The 23,228-nt window shown below is 64.0% G+C and overlaps 7 non-coding genes across 7 annotated transcripts; all 7 read left to right on the top strand.

The window, feature by feature from the left end:
• The first annotated feature begins 2,431 nt into the window (after positions 1-2,431).
• Positions 2,432-2,525, top strand: Trnay-gua (transfer RNA tyrosine (anticodon GUA)). Its single transcript has 2 exons — positions 2,432-2,468; positions 2,490-2,525. It is a non-coding gene; the product is annotated as a tRNA-Tyr (tRNA).
• Positions 2,526-5,612: 3,087 nt separating this feature from the next.
• Trnay-gua (transfer RNA tyrosine (anticodon GUA)) lies at positions 5,613-5,706 on the top strand. The gene is made up of 2 exons: positions 5,613-5,649; positions 5,671-5,706. It is a non-coding gene; the product is annotated as a tRNA-Tyr (tRNA).
• Positions 5,707-8,764: 3,058 nt separating this feature from the next.
• Trnay-gua (transfer RNA tyrosine (anticodon GUA)) lies at positions 8,765-8,858 on the top strand. The gene is made up of 2 exons: positions 8,765-8,801; positions 8,823-8,858. It is a non-coding gene; the product is annotated as a tRNA-Tyr (tRNA).
• A 3,083-nt stretch (positions 8,859-11,941) lies between these two features.
• Trnay-gua (transfer RNA tyrosine (anticodon GUA)) lies at positions 11,942-12,035 on the top strand. Its single transcript has 2 exons — positions 11,942-11,978; positions 12,000-12,035. It is a non-coding gene; the product is annotated as a tRNA-Tyr (tRNA).
• A 3,058-nt stretch (positions 12,036-15,093) lies between these two features.
• On the top strand, positions 15,094-15,187 carry Trnay-gua (transfer RNA tyrosine (anticodon GUA)). The gene is made up of 2 exons: positions 15,094-15,130; positions 15,152-15,187. It is a non-coding gene; the product is annotated as a tRNA-Tyr (tRNA).
• A 3,083-nt stretch (positions 15,188-18,270) lies between these two features.
• Positions 18,271-18,364, top strand: Trnay-gua (transfer RNA tyrosine (anticodon GUA)). The gene is made up of 2 exons: positions 18,271-18,307; positions 18,329-18,364. It is a non-coding gene; the product is annotated as a tRNA-Tyr (tRNA).
• A 3,089-nt stretch (positions 18,365-21,453) lies between these two features.
• Positions 21,454-21,547, top strand: Trnay-gua (transfer RNA tyrosine (anticodon GUA)). Its single transcript has 2 exons — positions 21,454-21,490; positions 21,512-21,547. It is a non-coding gene; the product is annotated as a tRNA-Tyr (tRNA).
• Positions 21,548-23,228: the final 1,681 nt, after the last annotated feature.

Raw genomic sequence — 23,228 nt, forward strand, 5'->3', positions numbered from 1 at the left:
CCCTGTTTCTCTGTCTCTGTGTGTCCTGTGGCCCTCACTGTCACTCTGTGTCTCTCTCCATCCCTCTCCCCCACTCTGTCTCTCTTTCTCATCAGCTCCTCCTCCTCTATCCATGTCCCTCTCTCTACCTGCTTTGGACTGTGTCCCATGGAGAGAAAGGAATGGCCTGTGTCCCATGTGGAGAGGAGGGCCGGGGCTCATCCTCGTTGTGTTTCATCCCATCCTGGAGCAGATGGAGCACCCCTGGCAGGAGTGCGGGTTGACCTTCAGGCTCTGGACAGGGCTGTGCCCGTCCCGTCCACGTGCCCTGTGCCTCGCCTTTGCCGAGGCTCACATCCATTCTTGGGGCTGCAGGCCCTCTGGCTGGGCGGGCTGTGGCTGACAATCACACCTAGCACTCGGGTACATGGTGGCCATTGCACCTGCGTGCCCCGGCCCCCCACCTCCGAGTCCCTCCTCCCACCTTCGCACTGCTCCTTGGGTGCTTGTGGTGATGGGGAGAGGCAGAGACGCGCTCGGGGAAGAGGACATTTGAGCCAACACCGTGGGGCCTGCTGCCTCAAAGGCAGCAGCCTACCTAGGGTTGCAGAGTGGGGTGAGGTCAGGAGTGGGGGCTAGAGAGGTGAGGGGATTGTGTTCTGGCTCCTCCTCGCCATGCCGCTGACCTGGTGCTTGTGAGCAGCTTGGTGTCTTCTGGTCAAAGTTGGAAGTGGAACGCAGGGTGGAAGCCTGCCGAGGAGGTCCAGGGAGAAAGCCTGAAGGCGGAAATGGGCCGGGATTTCAGGAACCAGCGCGCGGCTGGTACTCACCTCCATGCCAACCGAACCGAGTCCATGGCGTGGTGTGGGTGTGCAAAGAGCTCTTGGGCTGTGTGCTCTGAGAGCAACCCTGGGAACCCTGTCCAGGTACCTGAAGGAAAAGGGAAACCCATGCCACAGAGGACTCTAAAGGAAACTGCAGGAAGCTAAGGTCTGTGAGGAGCCTGGGAAGCAGGGCAGAGTGTGTGTGTGTGTGTGTGTGTGTGTGTGTGTGTGTGTGTGTGTGTGTGTGTGTTTCTACTTCCCACCTCTGGCCCTCACCCCCTCCCTTCCCCTGCACCCATCAGCTCCCACCGGGTGGGTAGGAGTCCCTCATGCGCCTCCCTCTCCTCTCATGGGGGCTCCTACCGGACCACCCGTCCCCATCTGGCCCCATCCCCACATACCCCGAAGCAAATAGCAAATCCGGCATCCCACTGCTGAAGGGAAAGGGGCCGAGTTGGAGACCATGCAATTTCCCCAGTCTAGACAGAGGCTCCGCCTCCAGGCAAGGAGACCCCAGAAGGTACTGGCACCATGAACTCACCCCCAGGGAAGCTGGACATAAGGAAGGATGTTGGACATCCTTTACGGGGTGGGAGGGGCCCTCTGGGTGAGGGGCGCGGGGCAAACGTCGCTGTGCCCACCAGCGAAACAGTCATGGAACACTGGGTGTCTGGGCCAAGGGTCTGGCGGGGACCACTTTGCCTCCGGGGAAGGCCACTTTGGGAAGCTGGACTCTCTGTGGCAATTCAGGGCGCCCCGTGGGGAATGATTCCGGGTCCGCGTGCAGATGCGGGGGGAGGAGGGGGAAGGGGGGGAGGGAGTAGGTGGGGGGGAGCGGGGAGGGGTGAGGGAGGAGGAGGTGGGTAAGGGGGAGGTGGGGGGGCGGCGGCCAAGCCCCTCGAAGCTGGTAGGACCTGGGCACCTCCTCCTAGGCGCCTGGGCAGGCCCTGGGGAGCGCCTAGCCTCCTCAGCTGGGCTCTGGTGGTCCCTGGCCCTCCTGTGGGCCATTTCCTGGTCTCGGCAGGCTGGCTTGTGGGGAGGTGGGCGGGCCGCGTCGCGAGGAGGGGGCGCCTGAGGGCTGGAGGCCCGCGGCGCCCGCTGGCGAGTGCGGGTCTGGGGGGCCGGGTGGCGGCCACTTGGCGGGCGCTGGTGGCTTGGCATCCTCCTAGCCCGTGCCCGTTCCGGTTCTAGGCCTTTGATCCTGTCTGCCCTCCGTCCCCCTCCCACCCGCCCCCTCCTCCCCACCCCCCAGCCCCACCCCCCGGCCCCCACCTCCAGTCCCCGCCGCCCCAAACCAGCCCTCCCCTCATGACACACCCCTGTCCCGCCATGCGGCCAGCGAAGGCCGTGGGCACCGGGCACCCGTGCAACCGGGAAGGCAGCGGGGCCCAGCTGCCTAAGGGACACTCTGAGGACGGGCCGCCACCATGCCCCGGAGGACCTGCTCCGCCCCGGGAAGGCCAAAAGGCACCAGACGCGCGGTGGCGCGCGTGGAGCCGGGCAGGGCTCTCTTCTCTTCCCTGGCGGCTTTCCAAGCCACCCAAGGCGCGCGGGGCCTGTGGTCTTGCAGTGGCTTGGCCTCCCTCAATTGGCACAAAGGGACGTGACCCAGCCCTGGCAGCACGCACCCTTCGATAGCTCAGCTGGTAGAGCGGAGGACTGTAGACTGCACACACAGCCCTGGACATCCTTAGGTCGCTGGTTCGATTCCGGCTCGAAGGACGTGCCTGACGCTTTTGCCCGCACCTCCAGGCGCGCCTCGTGCGCGGCTCCTGTGGCCTCAGGGCCGCGTCTCCACGCTCACCGGCTGAGTCCACAAAGCCTTTCCGGACTGGACAGTCCACCGAACCACCTAGCCACGCGTGGTCCCCTCCCAGCCTCAGGGCCCCCCACCGACCGCACACCCTTCAGCGCTGCAGCGCTCCCCTTCCCTTCGCTCCTGCCGCCCGACAAGCGCCACTCAATGGCACCGAGCTCCTCCACTTTTACCCACGGAGAACCACAGTGCTCTCAGAGGGCTGGCAAAATACCTCTGCTCTCCAGGCTTCCCCTCCTGCTGCACTACAGGCCTGAGGCCTCACCTTGTCAGAGCAGCCCAAGCGTTCTTTGCCTGGCAAGGCACACACTCCCTGTTGAGCTCACTTTGGGGGTGGGGGGGAGGGGCTAGACCCTCACATTCCTCCCATTTCTCTCAATCTGTCTCTGTCTCTGTCCCTGTCTCTGGCTCTCTCTGTCTCTCTGTCTCTGGCTCTGTCTCTCTCTCTGGCTCTGGCTCTCTCTCTCTCCTTGTGTGTCCGTCTCTCTGGGTGTGTATCTCTGTATCTTTGGCCTTGTGCCCCTCCAAGCCTCTTAACCTGCATGCCTCTTGCTCTCTCCTTCTCTCTCCCTGTTTCTCTGTCTCTGTGTGTCCTGTGGCCCTCACTGTCACTCTGTGTCTCTCTCCATCCCTCTCCCCCACTCTGTCTCTCTTTCTCATCAGCTCCTCCTCCTCTATCCATGTCCCTCTCTCTACCTGCTTTGGACTGTGTCTCATGGAGAGAAAGGAATGGCCTGTGTCCCATGTGGAGAGGAGGGCCGGGGCTCATCCTCCTTGTGTTTCATCCCATCCTGGAGCAGATGGAGCACCCCTGGCAGGAGTGCGGGTTGACCTTCAGGCTCTGGACAGGGCTGTGCCCGTCCCGTCCACGTGCCCTGTGCCTCGCCTTTGCCGAGGCTCACATCCATTCTTGGGGCTGCAGGCCCTCTGGCTGGGCGGGCTGTGGCTGACAATCACACGTAGCACTCGGGTACATGGTGGCCATTGCACCTGCGTGCCCCGGCCCCCCACCTCCGAGTCCCTCCTCCCACCTTCGCACTGCTCCTTGGGTGCTTGTGGTGATGGGGAGAGGCAGAGACGCGCTCGGGGAAGAGGACATTTGAGCCAACACCGTGGGGCCTGCTGCCTCAAAGGCAGCAGCCTACCTAGGGTTGCAGAGTGGGGTGAGGTCAGGAGTGGGGGCTAGAGAGGTGAGGGGATTGTGTTCTGGCTCCTCCTCGCCATGCCGCTGACCTGGTGCTTGTGAGCAGCTTGGTGTCTTCTGGTCAAAGTTGGAAGTGGAACGCAGGGTGGAAGCCTGCCGAGGAGGTCCAGGGAGAAAGCCTGAAGGCGGAAATGGGCCGGGATTTCAGGAACCAGCACGCGGCTGGTACTCACCTCCATGCCAACCGAACCGAGTCCATGGCGTGGTGTGGGTGTGCAAAGAGCTCTTGGGCTGTGTGCTCTGAGAGCAACCCTGGGAACCCTGTCCAGGTACCTGAAGGAAAAGGGAAACCCATGCCACAGAGGACTCTAAAGGAAACTGCAGGAAGCTAAGGTCTGTGAGGAGCCTGGGAAGCAGGGCAGAGTGTGTGTGTGTGTGTGTGTGTGTGTGTGTGTGTGTGTGTGTGTGTTTCTACTTCCCACCTCTGGCCCTCACCCCCTCCCTTCCCCTGCACCCATCAGCTCCCACCGGGTGGGTAGGAGTCCCTCATGCGCCTCCCTCTCCTCTCATGGGGGCTCCTACCGGACCACCCGTCCCCATCTGGCCCCATCCCCACATACCCCGAAGCAAATAGCAAATCCGGCATCCCACTGCTGAAGGGAAAGGGGCCGAGTTGGAGACCATGCAATTTCCCCAGTCTAGACAGAGGCTCCGCCTCCAGGCAAGGAGACCCCAGAAGGTACTGGCACCATGAACTCACCCCCAGGGAAGCTGGACATAAGGAAGGATGTTGGACATCCTTTACGGGGTGGGAGGGGCCCTCTGGGTGAGGGGCGCGGGGCAAACGTCGCTGTGCCCACCAGCGAAACAGTCATGGAACACTGGGTGTCTGGGCCAAGGGTCTGGCGGGGACCACTTTGCCTCCGGGGAAGGCCACTTTGGGAAGCTGGACTCTCTGTGGCAATTCAGGGCGCCCCGTGGGGAATGATTCCGGGTCCGCGTGCAGATGCGGGGGGGAGGAGGGGGAAGGGGGGGAGGGAGTAGGTGGGGGGGAGCGGGGAGGGGTGAGGGAGGAGGAGGTGGGTAAGGGGGAGGTGGGGGGGGCGGCGGCCAAGCCCCTCGAAGCTGGTAGGACCTGGGCACCTCCTCCTAGGCGCCTGGGCAGGCCCTGGGGAGCGCCTAGCCTCCTCAGCTGGGCTCTGGTGGTCCCTGGCCCTCCTGTGGGCCATTTCCTGGTCTCGGCAGGCTGGCTTGTGGGGAGGTGGGCGGGCCGCGTCGCGAGGAGGGGGCGCCTGAGGGCTGGAGGCCCGCGGCGCCCGCTGGGGAGTGCGGGTCTGGGGGGCCGGGTGGCGGCCACTTGGCGGGCGCTGGTGGCTTGGCATCCTCCTAGCCCGTGCCCGTTCCGGTTCTAGGCCTTTGATCCTGTCTGCCCTCCGTCCCCCTCCCACCCGCCCCCTCCTCCCCACCCCCCAGCCCCACCCCCCGGCCCCCACCTCCAGTCCCCGCCGCCCCAAACCAGCCCTCCCCTCATGACACACCCCTGTCCCGCCATGCGGCCAGCGAAGGCCGTGGGCACCGGGCACCCGTGCAACCGGGAAGGCAGCGGGGCCCAGCTGCCTAAGGGACACTCTGAGGACGGGCCGCCACCATGCCCCGGAGGACCTGCTCCGCCCCGGGAAGGCCAAAAGGCACCAGACGCGCGGTGGCGCGCGTGGAGCCGGGCAGGGCTCTCTTCTCTTCCCTGGCGGCTTTCCAAGCCACCCAAGGCGCGCGGGGCCTGTGGTCTTGCAGTGGCTTGGCCTCCCTCAATTGGCACAAAGGGACGTGACCCAGCCCTGGCAGCACGCACCCTTCGATAGCTCAGCTGGTAGAGCGGAGGACTGTAGACTGCACACACAGCCCTGGACATCCTTAGGTCGCTGGTTCGATTCCGGCTCGAAGGACGTGCCTGACGCTTTTGCCCGCGCCTCGTGCGCGGCTCCTGTGGCCTCAGGGCCGCGTCTCCACGCTCACCGGCTGAGTCCACAAAGCCTTTCCGGACTGGACAGTCCACCGAACCACCTAGCCACGCGTGGTCCCCTCCCAGCCTCAGGGCCCCCCACCGACCGCACACCCTTCAGCGCTGCAGCGCTCCCCTTCCCTTCGCTCCTGCCGCCCGACAAGCGCCACTCAATGGCACCGAGCTCCTCCACTTTTACCCACGGAGAACCACAGTGCTCTCAGAGGGCTGGCAAAATACCTCTGCTCTCCAGGCTTCCCCTCCTGCTGCACTACAGGCCTGAGGCCTCACCTTGTCAGAGCAGCCCAAGCGTTCTTTGCCTGGCAAGGCACACACTCCCTGTTGAGCTCACTTTGGGGGTGGGGGGGAGGGGCTAGACCCTCACATTCCTCCCATTTCTCTCAATCTGTCTCTGTCTCTGTCCCTGTCTCTGGCTCTCTCTGTCTCTCTGTCTCTGGCTCTGTCTCTCTCTCTGGCTCTGGCTCTCTCTCTCTCCTTGTGTGTCCGTCTCTCTGGGTGTGTATCTCTGTATCTTTGGCCTTGTGCCCCTCCAAGCCTCTTAACCTGCATGCCTCTTGCTCTCTCCTTCTCTCTCCCTGTTTCTCTGTCTCTGTGTGTCCTGTGGCCCTCACTGTCACTCTGTGTCTCTCTCCATCCCTCTCCCCCACTCTGTCTCTCTTTCTCATCAGCTCCTCCTCCTCTATCCATGTCCCTCTCTCTACCTGCTTTGGACTGTGTCCCATGGAGAGAAAGGAATGGCCTGTGTCCCATGTGGAGAGGAGGGCCGGGGCTCATCCTCCTTGTGTTTCATCCCATCCTGGAGCAGATGGAGCACCCCTGGCAGGAGTGCGGGTTGACCTTCAGGCTCTGGACAGGGCTGTGCCCGTCCCGTCCACGTGCCCTGTGCCTCGCCTTTGCCGAGGCTCACATCCATTCTTGGGGCTGCAGGCCCTCTGGCTGGGCGGGCTGTGGCTGACAATCACACCTAGCACTCGGGTACATGGTGGCCATTGCACCTGCGTGCCCCGGCCCCCCACCTCCGAGTCCCTCCTCCCACCTTCGCACTGCTCCTTGGGTGCTTGTGGTGATGGGGAGAGGCAGAGACGCGCTCGGGGAAGAGGACATTTGAGCCAACACCGTGGGGCCTGCTGCCTCAAAGGCAGCAGCCTACCTAGGGTTGCAGAGTGGGGTGAGGTCAGGAGTGGGGGCTAGAGAGGTGAGGGGATTGTGTTCTGGCTCCTCCTCGCCATGCCGCTGACCTGGTGCTTGTGAGCAGCTTGGTGTCTTCTGGTCAAAGTTGGAAGTGGAACGCAGGGTGGAAGCCTGCCGAGGAGGTCCAGGGAGAAAGCCTGAAGGCGGAAATGGGCCGGGATTTCAGGAACCAGCGCGCGGCTGGTACTCACCTCCATGCCAACCGAACCGAGTCCATGGCGTGGTGTGGGTGTGCAAAGAGCTCTTGGGCTGTGTGCTCTGAGAGCAACCCTGGGAACCCTGTCCAGGTACCTGAAGGAAAAGGGAAACCCATGCCACAGAGGACTCTAAAGGAAACTGCAGGAAGCTAAGGTCTGTGAGGAGCCTGGGAAGCAGGGCAGAGTGTGTGTGTGTGTGTGTGTGTGTGTGTGTTTCTACTTCCCACCTCTGGCCCTCACCCCCTCCCTTCCCCTGCACCCATCAGCTCCCACCGGGTGGGTAGGAGTCCCTCATGCGCCTCCCTCTCCTCTCATGGGGGCTCCTACCGGACCACCCGTCCCCATCTGGCCCCATCCCCACATACCCCGAAGCAAATAGCAAATCCGGCATCCCACTGCTGAAGGGAAAGGGGCCGAGTTGGAGACCATGCAATTTCCCCAGTCTAGACAGAGGCTCCGCCTCCAGGCAAGGAGACCCCAGAAGGTACTGGCACCATGAACTCACCCCCAGGGAAGCTGGACATAAGGAAGGATGTTGGACATCCTTTACGGGGTGGGAGGGGCCCTCTGGGTGAGGGGCGCGGGGCAAACGTCGCTGTGCCCACCAGCGAAACAGTCATGGAACACTGGGTGTCTGGGCCAAGGGTCTGGCGGGGACCACTTTGCCTCCGGGGAAGGCCACTTTGGGAAGCTGGACTCTCTGTGGCAATTCAGGGCGCCCCGTGGGGAATGATTCCGGGTCCGCGTGCAGATGCGGGGGGAGGAGGGGGAAGGGGGGGAGGGAGTAGGTGGGGGGGAGCGGGGAGGGGTGAGGGAGGAGGAGGTGGGTAAGGGGGAGGTGGGGGGGGCGGCGGCCAAGCCCCTCGAAGCTGGTAGGACCTGGGCACCTCCTCCTAGGCGCCTGGGCAGGCCCTGGGGAGCGCCTAGCCTCCTCAGCTGGGCTCTGGTGGTCCCTGGCCCTCCTGTGGGCCATTTCCTGGTCTCGGCAGGCTGGCTTGTGGGGAGGTGGGCGGGCCGCGTCGCGAGGAGGGGGCGCCTGAGGGCTGGAGGCCCGCGGCGCCCGCTGGGGAGTGCGGGTCTGGGGGGCCGGGTGGCGGCCACTTGGCGGGCGCTGGTGGCTTGGCATCCTCCTAGCCCGTGCCCGTTCCGGTTCTAGGCCTTTGATCCTGTCTGCCCTCCGTCCCCCTCCCACCCGCCCCCTCCTCCCCACCCCCCAGCCCCACCCCCCGGCCCCCACCTCCAGTCCCCGCCGCCCCAAACCAGCCCTCCCCTCATGACACACCCCTGTCCCGCCATGCGGCCAGCGAAGGCCGTGGGCACCGGGCACCCGTGCAACCGGGAAGGCAGCGGGGCCCAGCTGCCTAAGGGACACTCTGAGGACGGGCCGCCACCATGCCCCGGAGGACCTGCTCCGCCCCGGGAAGGCCAAAAGGCACCAGACGCGCGGTGGCGCGCGTGGAGCCGGGCAGGGCTCTCTTCTCTTCCCTGGCGGCTTTCCAAGCCACCCAAGGCGCGCGGGGCCTGTGGTCTTGCAGTGGCTTGGCCTCCCTCAATTGGCACAAAGGGACGTGACCCAGCCCTGGCAGCACGCACCCTTCGATAGCTCAGCTGGTAGAGCGGAGGACTGTAGACTGCACACACAGCCCTGGACATCCTTAGGTCGCTGGTTCGATTCCGGCTCGAAGGACGTGCCTGACGCTTTTGCCCGCACCTCCAGGCGCGCCTCGTGCGCGGCTCCTGTGGCCTCAGGGCCGCGTCTCCACGCTCACCGGCTGAGTCCACAAAGCCTTTCCGGACTGGACAGTCCACCGAACCACCTAGCCACGCGTGGTCCCCTCCCAGCCTCAGGGCCCCCCACCGACCGCACACCCTTCAGCGCTGCAGCGCTCCCCTTCCCTTCGCTCCTGCCGCCCGACAAGCGCCACTCAATGGCACCGAGCTCCTCCACTTTTACCCACGGAGAACCACAGTGCTCTCAGAGGGCTGGCAAAATACCTCTGCTCTCCAGGCTTCCCCTCCTGCTGCACTACAGGCCTGAGGCCTCACCTTGTCAGAGCAGCCCAAGCGTTCTTTGCCTGGCAAGGCACACACTCCCTGTTGAGCTCACTTTGGGGGTGGGGGGGAGGGGCTAGACCCTCACATTCCTCCCATTTCTCTCAATCTGTCTCTGTCTCTGTCCCTGTCTCTGGCTCTCTCTGTCTCTCTGTCTCTGGCTCTGTCTCTCTCTCTGGCTCTGGCTCTCTCTCTCTCCTTGTGTGTCCGTCTCTCTGGGTGTGTATCTCTGTATCTTTGGCCTTGTGCCCCTCCAAGCCTCTTAACCTGCATGCCTCTTGCTCTCTCCTTCTCTCTCCCTGTTTCTCTGTCTCTGTGTGTCCTGTGGCCCTCACTGTCACTCTGTGTCTCTCTCCATCCCTCTCCCCCACTCTGTCTCTCTTTCTCATCAGCTCCTCCTCCTCTATCCATGTCCCTCTCTCTACCTGCTTTGGACTGTGTCCCATGGAGAGAAAGGAATGGCCTGTGTCCCATGTGGAGAGGAGGGCCGGGGCTCATCCTCGTTGTGTTTCATCCCATCCTGGAGCAGATGGAGCACCCCTGGCAGGAGTGCGGGTTGACCTTCAGGCTCTGGACAGGGCTGTGCCCGTCCCGTCCACGTGCCCTGTGCCTCGCCTTTGCCGAGGCTCACATCCATTCTTGGGGCTGCAGGCCCTCTGGCTGGGCGGGCTGTGGCTGACAATCACACGTAGCACTCGGGTACATGGTGGCCATTGCACCTGCGTGCCCCGGCCCCCCACCTCCGAGTCCCTCCTCCCACCTTCGCACTGCTCCTTGGGTGCTTGTGGTGATGGGGAGAGGCAGAGACGCGCTCGGGGAAGAGGACATTTGAGCCAACACCGTGGGGCCTGCTGCCTCAAAGGCAGCAGCCTACCTAGGGTTGCAGAGTGGGGTGAGGTCAGGAGTGGGGGCTAGAGAGGTGAGGGGATTGTGTTCTGGCTCCTCCTCGCCATGCCGCTGACCTGGTGCTTGTGAGCAGCTTGGTGTCTTCTGGTCAAAGTTGGAAGTGGAACGCAGGGTGGAAGCCTGCCGAGGAGGTCCAGGGAGAAAGCCTGAAGGCGGAAATGGGCCGGGATTTCAGGAACCAGCGCGCGGCTGGTACTCACCTCCATGCCAACCGAACCGAGTCCATGGCGTGGTGTGGGTGTGCAAAGAGCTCTTGGGCTGTGTGCTCTGAGAGCAACCCTGGGAACCCTGTCCAGGTACCTGAAGGAAAAGGGAAACCCATGCCACAGAGGACTCTAAAGGAAACTGCAGGAAGCTAAGGTCTGTGAGGAGCCTGGGAAGCAGGGCAGAGTGTGTGTGTGTGTGTGTGTGTGTGTGTGTGTGTGTGTGTGTGTTTCTACTTCCCACCTCTGGCCCTCACCCCCTCCCTTCCCCTGCACCCATCAGCTCCCACCGGGTGGGTAGGAGTCCCTCATGCGCCTCCCTCTCCTCTCATGGGGGCTCCTACCGGACCACCCGTCCCCATCTGGCCCCATCCCCACATACCCCGAAGCAAATAGCAAATCCAGCATCCCACTGCTGAAGGGAAAGGGGCCGAGTTGGAGACCATGCAATTTCCCCAGTCTAGACAGAGGCTCCGCCTCCAGGCAAGGAGACCCCAGAAGGTACTGGCACCATGAACTCACCCCCAGGGAAGCTGGACATAAGGAAGGATGTTGGACATCCTTTACGGGGTGGGAGGGGCCCTCTGGGTGAGGGGCGCGGGGCAAACGTCGCTGTGCCCACCAGCGAAACAGTCATGGAACACTGGGTGTCTGGGCCAAGGGTCTGGCGGGGACCACTTTGCCTCCGGGGAAGGCCACTTTGGGAAGCTGGACTCTCTGTGGCAATTCAGGGCGCCCCGTGGGGAATGATTCCGGGTCCGCGTGCAGATCCGGGGGGAGGAGGGGGAAGGGGGGGAGGGAGTAGGTGGGGGGGAGCGGGGAGGGGTGAGGGAGGAGGAGGTGGGTAAGGGGGAGGTGGGGGGGCGGCGGCCAAGCCCCTCGAAGCTGGTAGGACCTGGGCACCTCCTCCTAGGCGCCTGGGCAGGCCCTGGGGAGCGCCTAGCCTCCTCAGCTGGGCTCTGGTGGTCCCTGGCATTCCTGTGGGCCATTTCCTGGTCTCGGCAGGCTGGCTTGTGGGGAGGTGGGCGGGCCGCGTCGCGAGGAGGGGGCGCCTGAGGGCTGGAGGCCCGCGGCGCCCGCTGGGGAGTGCGGGTCTGGGGGGCCGGGTGGCGGCCACTTGGCGGGCGCTGGTGGCTTGGCATCCTCCTAGCCCGTGCCCGTTCCGGTTCTAGGCCTTTGATCCTGTCTGCCCTCCGTCCCCCTCCCACCCGCCCCCTCCTCCCCACCCCCCAGCCCCACCCCCCGGCCCCCACCTCCAGTCCCCGCCGCCCCAAACCAGCCCTCCCCTCATGACACACCCCTGTCCCGCCATGCGGCCAGCGAAGGCCGTGGGCACCGGGCACCCGTGCAACCGGGAAGGCAGCGGGGCCCAGCTGCCTAAGGGACACTCTGAGGACGGGCCGCCACCATGCCCCGGAGGACCTGCTCCGCCCCGGGAAGGCCAAAAGGCACCAGACGCGCGGTGGCGCGCGTGGAGCCGGGCAGGGCTCTCTTCTCTTCCCTGGCGGCTTTCCAAGCCACCCAAGGCGCGCGGGGCCTGTGGTCTTGCAGTGGCTTGGCCTCCCTCAATTGGCACAAACGGACGTGACCCAGCCCTGGCAGCACGCACCCTTCGATAGCTCAGCTGGTAGAGCGGAGGACTGTAGACTGCACACACAGCCCTGGACATCCTTAGGTCGCTGGTTCGATTCCGGCTCGAAGGACGTGCCTGACGCTTTTGCCCGCGCCTCGTGCGCGGCTCCTGTGGCCTCAGGGCCGCGTCTCCACGCTCACCGGCTGAGTCCACAAAGCCTTTCCGGACTGGACAGTCCACCGAACCACCTAGCCACGCGTGGTCCCCTCCCAGCCTCAGGGCCCCCCACCGACCGCACACCCTTCAGCGCTGCAGCGCTCCCCTTCCCTTCGCTCCTGCCGCCCGACAAGCGCCACTCAATGGCACCGAGCTCCTCCACTTTTACCCACGGAGAACCACAGTGCTCTCAGAGGGCTGGCAAAATACCTCTGCTCTCCAGGCTTCCCCTCCTGCTGCACTACAGGCCTGAGGCCTCACCTTGTCAGAGCAGCCCAAGCGTTCTTTGCCTGGCAAGGCACACACTCCCTGTTGAGCTCACTTTGGGGGTGGGGGGGAGGGGCTAGACCCTCACATTCCTCCCATTTCTCTCAATCTGTCTCTGTCTCTGTCCCTGTCTCTGGCTCTCTCTGTCTCTCTGTCTCTGGCTCTGTCTCTCTCTCTGGCTCTGGCTCTCTCTCTCTCCTTGTGTGTCCGTCTCTCTGGGTGTGTATCTCTGTATCTTTGGCCTTGTGCCCCTCCAAGCCTCTTAACCTGCATGCCTCTTGCTCTCTCCTTCTCTCTCCCTGTTTCTCTGTCTCTGTGTGTCCTGTGGCCCTCACTGTCACTCTGTGTCTCTCTCCATCCCTCTCCCCCACTCTGTCTCTCTTTCTCATCAGCTCCTCCTCCTCTATCCATGTCCCTCTCTCTACCTGCTTTGGACTGTGTCCCATGGAGAGAAAGGAATGGCCTGTGTCCCATGTGGAGAGGAGGGCCGGGGCTCATCCTCCTTGTGTTTCATCCCATCCTGGAGCAGATGGAGCACCCCTGGCAGGAGTGCGGGTTGACCTTCAGGCTCTGGACAGGGCTGTGCCCGTCCCGTCCACGTGCCCTGTGCCTCGCCTTTGCCGAGGCTCACATCCATTCTTGGGGCTGCAGGCCCTCTGGCTGGGCGGGCTGTGGCTGACAATCACACCTAGCACTCGGGTACATGGTGGCCATTGCACCTGCGTGCCCCGGCCCCCCACCTCCGAGTCCCTCCTCCCACCTTCGCACTGCTCCTTGGGTGCTTGTGGTGATGGGGAGAGGCAGAGACGCGCTCGGGGAAGAGGACATTTGAGCCAACACCGTGGGGCCTGCTGCCTCAAAGGCAGCAGCCTACCTAGGGTTGCAGAGTGGGGTGAGGTCAGGAGTGGGGGCTAGAGAGGTGAGGGGATTGTGTTCTGGCTCCTCCTCGCCATGCCGCTGACCTGGTGCTTGTGAGCAGCTTGGTGTCTTCTGGTCAAAGTTGGAAGTGGAACGCAGGGTGGAAGCCTGCCGAGGAGGTCCAGGGAGAAAGCCTGAAGGCGGAAATGGGCCGGGATTTCAGGAACCAGCGCGCGGCTGGTACTCACCTCCATGCCAACCGAACCGAGTCCATGGCGTGGTGTGGGTGTGCAAAGAGCTCTTGGGCTGTGTGCTCTGAGAGCAACCCTGGGAACCCTGTCCAGGTACCTGAAGGAAAAGGGAAACCCATGCCACAGAGGACTCTAAAGGAAACTGCAGGAAGCTAAGGTCTGTGAGGAGCCTGGGAAGCAGGGCAGAGTGTGTGTGTGTGTGTGTGTGTGTGTGTGTTTCTACTTCCCACCTCTGGCCCTCACCCCCTCCCTTCCCCTGCACCCATCAGCTCCCACCGGGTGGGTAGGAGTCCCTCATGCGCCTCCCTCTCCTCTCATGGGGGCTCCTACCGGACCACCCGTCCCCATCTGGCCCCATCCCCACATACCCCGAAGCAAATAGCAAATCCGGCATCCCACTGCTGAAGGGAAAGGGGCCGAGTTGGAGACCATGCAATTTCCCCAGTCTAGACAGAGGCTCCGCCTCCAGGCAAGGAGACCCCAGAAGGTACTGGCACCATGAACTCACCCCCAGGGAAGCTGGACATAAGGAAGGATGTTGGACATCCTTTACGGGGTGGGAGGGGCCCTCTGGGTGAGGGGCGCGGGGCAAACGTCGCTGTGCCCACCAGCGAAACAGTCATGGAACACTGGGTGTCTGGGCCAAGGGTCTGGCGGGGACCACTTTGCCTCCGGGGAAGGCCACTTTGGGAAGCTGGACTCTCTGTGGCAATTCAGGGCGCCCCGTGGGGAATGATTCCGGGTCCGCGTGCAGATGCGGGGGGAGGAGGGGGAAGGGGGGGAGGGAGTAGGTGGGGGGGAGCGGGGAGGGGTGAGGGAGGAGGAGGTGGGTAAGGGGGAGGTGGGGGGGGCGGCGGCCAAGCCCCTCGAAGCTGGTAGGACCTGGGCACCTCCTCCTAGGCGCCTGGGCAGGCCCTGGGGAGCGCCTAGCCTCCTCAGCTGGGCTCTGGTGGTCCCTGGCCCTCCTGTGGGCCATTTCCTGGTCTCGGCAGGCTGGCTTGTGGGGAGGTGGGCGGGCCGCGTCGCGAGGAGGGGGCGCCTGAGGGCTGGAGGCCCGCGGCGCCCGCTGGGGAGTGCGGGTCTGGGGGGCCGGGTGGCGGCCACTTGGCGGGCGCTGGTGGCTTGGCATCCTCCTAGCCCGTGCCCGTTCCGGTTCTAGGCCTTTGATCCTGTCTGCCCTCCGTCCCCCTCCCACCCGCCCCCTCCTCCCCACCCCCCAGCCCCACCCCCCGGCCCCCACCTCCAGTCCCCGCCGCCCCAAACCAGCCCTCCCCTCATGACACACCCCTGTCCCGCCATGCGGCCAGCGAAGGCCGTGGGCACCGGGCACCCGTGCAACCGGGAAGGCAGCGGGGCCCAGCTGCCTAAGGGACACTCTGAGGACGGGCCGCCACCATGCCCCGGAGGACCTGCTCCGCCCCGGGAAGGCCAAAAGGCACCAGACGCGCGGTGGCGCGCGTGGAGCCGGGCAGGGCTCTCTTCTCTTCCCTGGCGGCTTTCCAAGCCACCCAAGGCGCGCGGGGCCTGTGGTCTTGCAGTGGCTTGGCCTCCCTCAATTGGCACAAAGGGACGTGACCCAGCCCTGGCAGCACGCACCCTTCGATAGCTCAGCTGGTAGAGCGGAGGACTGTAGACTGCACACACAGCCCTGGACATCCTTAGGTCGCTGGTTCGATTCCGGCTCGAAGGACGTGCCTGACGCTTTTGCCCGCACCTCCAGGCGCGCCTCGTGCGCGGCTCCTGTGGCCTCAGGGCCGCGTCTCCACGCTCACCGGCTGAGTCCACAAAGCCTTTCCGGACTGGACAGTCCACCGAACCACCTAGCCACGCGTGGTCCCCTCCCAGCCTCAGGGCCCCCCACCGACCGCACACCCTTCAGCGCTGCAGCGCTCCCCTTCCCTTCGCTCCTGCCGCCCGACAAGCGCCACTCAATGGCACCGAGCTCCTCCACTTTTACCCACGGAGAACCACAGTGCTCTCAGAGGGCTGGCAAAATACCTCTGCTCTCCAGGCTTCCCCTCCTGCTGCACTACAGGCCTGAGGCCTCACCTTGTCAGAGCAGCCCAAGCGTTCTTTGCCTGGCAAGGCACACACTCCCTGTTGAGCTCACTTTGGGGGTGGGGGGGAGGGGCTAGACCCTCACATTCCTCCCATTTCTCTCAATCTGTCTCTGTCTCTGTCCCTGTCTCTGGCTCTCTCTGTCTCTCTGTCTCTGGCTCTGTCTCTCTCTCTGGCTCTGGCTCTCTCTCTCTCCTTGTGTGTCCGTCTCTCTGGGTGTGTATCTCTGTATCTTTGGCCTTGTGCCCCTCCAAGCCTCTTAACCTGCATGCCTCTTGCTCTCTCCTTCTCTCTCCCTGTTTCTCTGTCTCTGTGTGTCCTGTGGCCCTCACTGTCACTCTGTGTCTCTCTCCATCCCTCTCCCCCACTCTGTCTCTCTTTCTCATCAGCTCCTCCTCCTCTATCCATGTCCCTCTCTCTACCTGCTTTGGACTGTGTCCCATGGAGAGAAAGGAATGGCCTGTGTCCCATGTGGAGAGGAGGGCCGGGGCTCATCCTCGTTGTGTTTCATCCCATCCTGGAGCAGATGGAGCACCCCTGGCAGGAGTGCGGGTTGACCTTCAGGCTCTGGACAGGGCTGTGCCCGTCCCGTCCACGTGCCCTGTGCCTCGCCTTTGCCGAGGCTCACATCCATTCTTGGGGCTGCAGGCCCTCTGGCTGGGCGGGCTGTGGCTGACAATCACACGTAGCACTCGGGTACATGGTGGCCATTGCACCTGCGTGCCCCGGCCCCCCACCTCCGAGTCCCTCCTCCCACCTTCGCACTGCTCCTTGGGTGCTTGTGGTGATGGGGAGAGGCAGAGACGCGCTCGGGGAAGAGGACATTTGAGCCAACACCGTGGGGCCTGCTGCCTCAAAGGCAGCAGCCTACCTAGGGTTGCAGAGTGGGGTGAGGTCAGGAGTGGGGGCTAGAGAGGTGAGGGGATTGTGTTCTGGCTCCTCCTCGCCATGCCGCTGACCTGGTGCTTGTGAGCAGCTTGGTGTCTTCTGGTCAAAGTTGGAAGTGGAACGCAGGGTGGAAGCCTGCCGAGGAGGTCCAGGGAGAAAGCCTGAAGGCGGAAATGGGCCGGGATTTCAGGAACCAGCGCGCGGCTGGTACTCACCTCCATGCCAACCGAACCGAGTCCATGGCGTGGTGTGGGTGTGCAAAGAGCTCTTGGGCTGTGTGCTCTGAGAGCAACCCTGGGAACCCTGTCCAGGTACCTGAAGGAAAAGGGAAACCCATGCCACAGAGGACTCTAAAGGAAACTGCAGGAAGCTAAGGTCTGTGAGGAGCCTGGGAAGCAGGGCAGAGTGTGTGTGTGTGTGTGTGTGTGTGTGTGTGTGTGTGTGTGTGTTTCTACTTCCCACCTCTGGCCCTCACCCCCTCCCTTCCCCTGCACCCATCAGCTCCCACCGGGTGGGTAGGAGTCCCTCATGCGCCTCCCTCTCCTCTCATGGGGGCTCCTACCGGACCACCCGTCCCCATCTGGCCCCATCCCCACATACCCCGAAGCAAATAGCAAATCCAGCATCCCACTGCTGAAGGGAAAGGGGCCGAGTTGGAGACCATGCAATTTCCCCAGTCTAGACAGAGGCTCCGCCTCCAGGCAAGGAGACCCCAGAAGGTACTGGCACCATGAACTCACCCCCAGGGAAGCTGGACATAAGGAAGGATGTTGGACATCCTTTACGGGGTGGGAGGGGCCCTCTGGGTGAGGGGCGCGGGGCAAACGTCGCTGTGCCCACCAGCGAAACAGTCATGGAACACTGGGTGTCTGGGCCAAGGGTCTGGCGGGGACCACTTTGCCTCCGGGGAAGGCCACTTTGGGAAGCTGGACTCTCTGTGGCAATTCAGGGCGCCCCGTGGGGAATGATTCCGGGTCCGCGTGCAGATCCGGGGGGAGGAGGGGGAAGGGGGGGAGGGAGTAGGTGGGGGGGAGCGGGGAGGGGTGAGGGAGGAGGAGGTGGGTAAGGGGGAGGTGGGGGGGCGGCGGCCAAGCCCCTCGAAGCTGGTAGGACCTGGGCACCTCCTCCTAGGCGCCTGGGCAGGCCCTGGGGAGCGCCTAGCCTCCTCAGCTGGGCTCTGGTGGTCCCTGGCATTCCTGTGGGCCATTTCCTGGTCTCGGCAGGCTGGCTTGTGGGGAGGTGGGCGGGCCGCGTCGCGAGGAGGGGGCGCCTGAGGGCTGGAGGCCCGCGGCGCCCGCTGGGGAGTGCGGGTCTGGGGGGCCGGGTGGCGGCCACTTGGCGGGCGCTGGTGGCTTGGCATCCTCCTAGCCCGTGCCCGTTCCGGTTCTAGGCCTTTGATCCTGTCTGCCCTCCGTCCCCCTCCCACCCGCCCCCTCCTCCCCACCCCCCAGCCCCACCCCCCGGCCCCCACCTCCAGTCCCCGCCGCCCCAAACCAGCCCTCCCCTCATGACACACCCCTGTCCCGCCATGCGGCCAGCGAAGGCCGTGGGCACCGGGCACCCGTGCAACCGGGAAGGCAGCGGGGCCCAGCTGCCTAAGGGACACTCTGAGGACGGGCCGCCACCATGCCCCGGAGGACCTGCTCCGCCCCGGGAAGGCCAAAAGGCACCAGACGCGCGGTGGCGCGCGTGGAGCCGGGCAGGGCTCTCTTCTCTTCCCTGGCGGCTTTCCAAGCCACCCAAGGCGCGCGGGGCCTGTGGTCTTGCAGTGGCTTGGCCTCCCTCAATTGGCACAAAGGGACGTGACCCAGCCCTGGCAGCACGCACCCTTCGATAGCTCAGCTGGTAGAGCGGAGGACTGTAGACTGCACACACAGCCCTGGACATCCTTAGGTCGCTGGTTCGATTCCGGCTCGAAGGACGTGCCTGACGCTTTTGCCCGCACCTCCAGGCGCGCCTCGTGCGCGGCTCCTGTGGCCTCAGGGCCGCGTCTCCACGCTCACCGGCTGAGTCCACAAAGCCTTTCCGGACTGGACAGTCCACCGAACCACCTAGCCACGCGTGGTCCCCTCCCAGCCTCAGGGCCCCCCACCGACCGCACACCCTTCAGCGCTGCAGCGCTCCCCTTCCCTTCGCTCCTGCCGCCCGACAAGCGCCACTCAATGGCACCGAGCTCCTCCACTTTTACCCACGGAGAACCACAGTGCTCTCAGAGGGCTGGCAAAATACCTCTGCTCTCCAGGCTTCCCCTCCTGCTGCACTACAGGCCTGAGGCCTCACCTTGTCAGAGCAGCCCAAGCGTTCTTTGCCTGGCAAGGCACACACTCCCTGTTGAGCTCACTTTGGGGGTGGGGGGGAGGGGCTAGACCCTCACATTCCTCCCATTTCTCTCAATCTGTCTCTGTCTCTGTCCCTGTCTCTGGCTCTCTCTGTCTCTCTGTCTCTGGCTCTGTCTCTCTCTCTGGCTCTGGCTCTCTCTCTCTCCTTGTGTGTCCGTCTCTCTGGGTGTGTATCTCTGTATCTTTGGCCTTGTGCCCCTCCAAGCCTCTTAACCTGCATGCCTCTTGCTCTCTCCTTCTCTCTCCCTGTTTCTCTGTCTCTGTGTGTCCTGTGGCCCTCACTGTCACTCTGTGTCTCTCTCCATCCCTCTCCCCCACTCTGTCTCTCTTTCTCATCAGCTCCTCCTCCTCTATCCATGTCCCTCTCTCTACCTGCTTTGGACTGTGTCCCATGGAGAGAAAGGAATGGCCTGTGTCCCATGTGGAGAGGAGGGCCGGGGCTCATCCTCCTTGTGTTTCATCCCATCCTGGAGCAGATGGAGCACCCCTGGCAGGAGTGCGGGTTGACCTTCAGGCTCTGGACAGGGCTGTGCCCGTCCCGTCCACGTGCCCTGTGCCTCGCCTTTGCCGAGGCTCACATCCATTCTTGGGGCTGCAGGCCCTCTGGCTGGGCGGGCTGTGGCTGACAATCACACGTAGCACTCGGGTACATGGTGGCCATTGCACCTGCGTGCCCCGGCCCCCCACCTCCGAGTCCCTCCTCCCACCTTCGCACTGCTCCTTGGGTGCTTGTGGTGATGGGGAGAGGCAGAGACGCGCTCGGGGAAGAGGACATTTGAGCCAACACCGTGGGGCCTGCTGCCTCAAAGGCAGCAGCCTACCTAGGGTTGCAGAGTGGGGTGAGGTCAGGAGTGGGGGCTAGAGAGGTGAGGGGATTGTGTTCTGGCTCCTCCTCGCCATGCCGCTGACCTGGTGCTTGTGAGCAGCTTGGTGTCTTCTGGTCAAAGTTGGAAGTGGAACGCAGGGTGGAAGCCTGCCGAGGAGGTCCAGGGAGAAAGCCTGAAGGCGGAAATGGGCCGGGATTTCAGGAACCAGCGCGCGGCTGGTACTCACCTCCATGCCAACCGAACCGAGTCCATGGCGTGGTGTGGGTGTGCAAAGAGCTCTTGGGCTGTGTGCTCTGAGAGCAACCCTGGGAACCCTGTCCAGGTACCTGAAGGAAAAGGGAAACCCATGCCACAGAGGACTCTAAAGGAAACTGCAGGAAGCTAAGGTCTGTGAGGAGCCTGGGAAGCAGGGCAGAGTGTGTGTGTGTGTGTGTGTGTGTGTGTGTGTGTGTGTGTGTGTGTGTGTTTCTACTTCCCACCTCTGGCCCTCACCCCCTCCCTTCCCCTGCACCCATCAGCTCCCACCGGGTGGGTAGGAGTCCCTCATGCGCCTCCCTCTCCTCTCATGGGGGCTCCTACCGGACCACCCGTCCCCATCTGGCCCCATCCCCACATACCCCGAAGCAAATAGCAAATCCAGCATCCCACTGCTGAAGGGAAAGGGGCCGAGTTGGAGACCATGCAATTTCCCCAGTCTAGACAGAGGCTCCGCCTCCAGGCAAGGAGACCCCAGAAGGTACTGGCACCATGAACTCACCCCCAGGGAAGCTGGACATAAGGAAGGATGTTGGACATCCTTTACGGGGTGGGAGGGGCCCTCTGGGTGAGGGGCGCGGGGCAAACGTCGCTGTGCCCACCAGCGAAACAGTCATGGAACACTGGGTGTCTGGGCCAAGGGTCTGGCGGGGACCACTTTGCCTCCGGGGAAGGCCACTTTGGGAAGCTGGACTCTCTGTGGCAATTCAGGGCGCCCCGTGGGGAATGATTCCGGGTCCGCGTGCAGATGCGGGGGGAGGAGGGGGAAGGGGGGGAGGGAGTAGGTGGGGGGGAGCGGGGAGGGGTGAGGGAGGAGGAGGTGGGTAAGGGGGAGGTGGGGGGGCGGCGGCCAAGCCCCTCGAAGCTGGTAGGACCTGGGCACCTCCTCCTAGGCGCCTGGGCAGGCCCTGGGGAGCGCCTAGCCTCCTCAGCTGGGCTCTGGTGGTCCCTGGCCCTCCTGTGGGCCATTTCCTGGTCTCGGCAGGCTGGCTTGTGGGGAGGTGGGCGGGCCGCGTCGCGAGGAGGGGGCGCCTGAGGGCTGGAGGCCCGCGGCGCCCGCTGGGGAGTGCGGGTCTGGGGGGCCGGGTGGCGGCCACTTGGCGGGCGCTGGTGGCTTGGCATCCTCCTAGCCCGTGCCCGTTCCGGTTCTAGGCCTTTGATCCTGTCTGCCCTCCGTCCCCCTCCCACCCGCCCCCTCCTCCCCACCCCCCAGCCCCACCCCCCGGCCCCCACCTCCAGTCCCCGCCGCCCCAAACCAGCCCTCCCCTCATGACACACCCCTGTCCCGCCATGCGGCCAGCGAAGGCCGTGGGCACCGGGCACCCGTGCAACCGGGAAGGCAGCGGGGCCCAGCTGCCTAAGGGACACTCTGAGGACGGGCCGCCACCATGCCCCGGAGGACCTGCTCCGCCCCGGGAAGGCCAAAAGGCACCAGACGCGCGGTGGCGCGCGTGGAGCCGGGCAGGGCTCTCTTCTCTTCCCTGGCGGCTTTCCAAGCCACCCAAGGCGCGCGGGGCCTGTGGTCTTGCAGTGGCTTGGCCTCCCTCAATTGGCACAAACGGACGTGACCCAGCCCTGGCAGCACGCACCCTTCGATAGCTCAGCTGGTAGAGCGGAGGACTGTAGACTGCACACACAGCCCTGGACATCCTTAGGTCGCTGGTTCGATTCCGGCTCGAAGGACGTGCCTGACGCTTTTGCCCGCACCTCCAGGCGCGCCTCGTGCGCGGCTCCTGTGGCCTCAGGGCCGCGTCTCCACGCTCACCGGCTGAGTCCACAAAGCCTTTCCGGACTGGACAGTCCACCGAACCACCTAGCCACGCGTGGTCCCCTCCCAGCCTCAGGGCCCCCCACCGACCGCACACCCTTCAGCGCTGCAGCGCTCCCCTTCCCTTCGCTCCTGCCGCCCGACAAGCGCCCCTCAATGGCACCGAGCTCCTCCGCTTTTACCCACGGAGAACCACAGTGCTCTCAGAGGGCTGGCAAAATACCTCTGCTCTCCAGGCTTCCCCTCCTGCTGCACTACAGGCCTGAGGCCTCACCTTGTCAGAGCAGCCCAAGCGTTCTTTGCCTGGCAAGGCACACACTCCCTGTTGAGCTCACTTTGGGGGTGGGGGGGAGGGGCTAGACCCTCACATTCCTCCCATTTCTCTCAATCTGTCTCTGTCTCTGTCCCTGTCTCTGGCTCTCTCTGTCTCTCTGTCTCTGGCTCTGTCTCTCTCTCTGGCTCTGGCTCTCTCTCTCTCCTTGTGTGTCCGTCTCTCTGGGTGTGTATCTCTGTATCTTTGGCCTTGTGCCCCTCCAAGCCTCTTAACCTGCATGCCTCTTGCTCTCTCCTTCTCTCTCCCTGTTTCTCTGTCTCTGTGTGTCCTGTGGCCCTCACTGTCACTCTGTGTCTCTCTCCATCCCTCTCCCCCACTCTGTCTCTCTTTCTCATCAGCTCCTCCTCCTCTATCCATGTCCCTCTCTCTACCTGCTTTGGACTGTGTCCCATGTGGAGAGGAGGGCCGGGGCTCATCCTCCTTGTGTTTCATCCCATCCTGGAGCAGATGGAGCACCCCTGGCAGGAGTGCGGGTTGACCTTCAGGCTCTGGACAGGGCTGTGCCCATCCCATCCACGTGCCCTGTGCCTCGCCTTTGCCGAGGCTCACATCCATTCTTGGGGCTGCAGGCCCTCTGGCTGGGCGGGCTGTGGCTGACAATCACACCTAGCACTCGGGTACATGGTGGCCATTGCACCTGCGTGCCCCGGCCCCCCACCTCCGAGTTCCTCCTCCCACCTTCGCACTGCTCCTTGGGTGCTTGTGGTGATGGGGAGAGGCAGAGACGCGCTCGGGGAAGAGGACATTTGAGCCAACACCGTGGGGCCTGCTGCCTCAAAGGCAGCAGCCTACCTAGGGTTGCAGAGTGGGGTGAGGTCAGGAGTGGGGGCTAGAGAGGTGAGGGGATTGTGTTCTAGCTCCTCCTCGCCATGCCGCTGACCTGGTGCTTGTGAGCAGCTTGGTGTCTTCTGGTCAAAGTTGGAAGTGGAACGCAGGGTGGAAGCCTGCCGAGGAGGTCCAGGGAGAAAGCCTGAAGGCGGAAATGGGCCGGGATTTCAGGAACCAGCGCGCGGCTGGTACTCACCTCCATGCCAACCGAACCGAGTCCATGGCGTGGTGTGGGTGTGCAAAGAGCTCTTGGGCTGTGTGCTCTGAGAGCAACCCTGGGAACCCTGTCCAGGTACCTGAAGGAAAAGGGAAACCCATGCCACAGAGGACTCTAAAGGAAACTGCAGGAAGCTAAGGTCTGTGAGGAGCCTGGGAAGCAGGGCAGAGTGTGTGTGTGTGTGTGTGTGTGTGTGTGTGTGTGTGTGTGTGTGTGT

This window comes from Castor canadensis, chromosome 3, assembly GCF_047511655.1.
Source record: "Castor canadensis chromosome 3, mCasCan1.hap1v2, whole genome shotgun sequence".
In the NCBI taxonomy this organism is placed as follows: Eukaryota; Metazoa; Chordata; class Mammalia; order Rodentia; family Castoridae; genus Castor; species Castor canadensis.